Genomic DNA, 2,387 nt, shown 5'->3' on the forward strand with positions numbered 1-2,387 from the left:
TTTTTGACACCTCTCACTCAAAGTGCAAAACTACAAATATCCAAAACCATAAGCTATTTCTCAGCCTTTAACTCAGTTGTCAATTGCATAAAACTTTTTTCAAAACACTATGCACAATTCTCTACCTAAAACACTAAACTCTAACAGGAAGTGACTTGCTTTCCCTTTCCAAACACAACCAATCAAAATGCTACACTAATTCACCAGGTCACACACACACTCCTCACATGTGCAAACACTTATAGCTTAACTGATCACTAACCAATCACTGCTTTGCTGTAGTATAGGCCTATAAATAGGTCAGATTACCTGTTTTGAACAATGGATGCCAACAATGGACAGAGAGCAAAAGGAGTAGGAGTAGGAGGAAGAGGAAGAAGAGGATGACGACAACAACGATGAGGGCAAAGAAGGGAAGGAAGGAGTGCCATATCTGATGAGATTAGGGCAACACTTGTTGATCATGTGATCAACCATGGTTTGACTATGAGAAAGGCTGGACTGAGAGTCCAGCCCAACTTGAGTCGATTTACAGTGGCGTCCATAATTCAAACCTTTAGAAATGAGAACAGGTATGCAACTATCTAATGACTCTTTTAGCATTACAGTAATGTACTGTAAAATATGTATGACTGCATAGTATTGCATAAACATTTGTAACTCTAAGACATCCATTTACTGCACTGCATTGAATGAATTAGGTTGGTTATCATGCTGTACTACCTTTTTTTGTACATTGTTTACAGTTCCTATGCTGAACACATACTGTGTTTGAATTCTGTACAGAGTGGAAAGGCAAAGACATCATGGAGGACGAGGAAGCTTGTTTACAGATGTACAAGAGACTGCAATTATAAATATGGTTTTGGCCAACAATGCAATTGGGATTCGAGAGATGAGAGCGCATATCTTGAATAATGACACCATATTTAACAACATCAATGCTGTAAGCCTGTCGACCATACAAGCCTGTCGACCATACAAGCCTGTCGACCATACAAGCCTGTCGACCATACAACGCATCCTCCAACCGAGTGACGATGAAACAACTTTACAAGGTGCCATTTGAGAGAAACTCTGACAGAGTCAAGAATATGCGACATGACTTTGTAGAGGTATGTATGCAACACTACTTCCAGTACTTCAGACATACCATATTTACTCATCTGTATATCCTTTTGTCTGTTACAGAGAGTATTGGAGCTGGATGCCCATGTAATTCGCCATGAATTTATTTATGTGGATGAGGTTGGCTTCAACCTCACCAAAACCAGGTGCCACGGAAGAAATGTAATAGGACAGAGGGCAATTACCAATGTCCCTGGACAGCGTGGGGGTAATATAACTGTGCTGCCATCACTCAAAACGGGGTCCTCCATCACAATGCCACACTGGGTCCGTACAACACCGGCCATATGCTCACTATTCTGGATGCAATTTCCACAATGCTTGTCCTTGATCTAGATCAGGAGCCTGCTAGATGTGTGGTTTTATGGGACAATGTTAAATTTCACCGGGCTGTTCTGGTCCAAATCTGGTTTGCCACCCATCTACAATTTGTAGTTTTGTACCACCCCCCCCGGACCCCACACTTTTGGTTTACATATGTTTATGGTTTTGTTGTATGCTACTGTATACAACTGTAAAGTTTGGCCTAATAAATATTTTCTGTTTCTACATTGCATTGGAGTTTACAGTGTACTTGTTACCCCTCTCAGTAGATTAATTTCACTGTAGAACATTGTATTGAAATGTAGATATAAGCCTATGAAAGACCAAAGTGCTTCAGATTTAGAACAACAGTGTTTACATGGTATATCCAAAAATGTACTATTATGTAAGCAGGGTTTGCCATTTGATACAAATGCTTCATTCTCACATGTGTTTATGGCATTTTGAATGCAGTGTTACATTTTGAAGGATTTTGTGAGGCATTTTGTGTGTGCAGTTTTGGGAATTGTGTGTAGAGTTTTGAAAACGTGTAAGCAGTTGGAAAAAACTGTAATAGAAAATGACTCAAGTGAAAGTCACCCAGTAAAATACTACTTGAGTAAAACGCTAAAAGTATTTTTGTTTTAAATATACTTAAGTATCAAAGGTACAATTATTAATTTTCAAATTCTTTATATGAAGCAAACCAGACAGCATGATTTTCCTGTTTTTAGAAAGAGCCAGGGGCATACTCCAACACTCAGACATTTTCAAATTAATCATTTGTGTTTAGTGAGTGCCAGATAAGATGCAACAGGGATGACCAGGGATTTTCTTTTGATAAGTGTGTAAATTAGACCATTTCCCTCTCCTGCTCAGCAATAAAAATGTAACTTTTGGGTGTCAGGTAATATGTATGAAGTAAAAGTATATTATTTGTTTTAGAGATGTAGTAA

General features: G+C 38.5%; 1 long non-coding RNA gene across 1 annotated transcript; it reads left to right on the forward strand.

The window, feature by feature from the left end:
• The first annotated feature begins 1,069 nt into the window (after positions 1–1,069).
• LOC124001810 lies at positions 1,070–1,682 on the forward strand. Its single transcript, XR_006832861.1, has 2 exons — positions 1,070–1,115; positions 1,192–1,682. It is a non-coding gene; the product is annotated as an uncharacterized LOC124001810 (long non-coding RNA).
• The last annotated feature ends 705 nt before the right edge of the window (positions 1,683–2,387 follow it).

Source organism: Oncorhynchus gorbuscha, linkage group LG02, assembly GCF_021184085.1.
Source record: "Oncorhynchus gorbuscha isolate QuinsamMale2020 ecotype Even-year linkage group LG02, OgorEven_v1.0, whole genome shotgun sequence".
NCBI classification, from domain to species: Eukaryota; Metazoa; Chordata; class Actinopteri; order Salmoniformes; family Salmonidae; genus Oncorhynchus; species Oncorhynchus gorbuscha.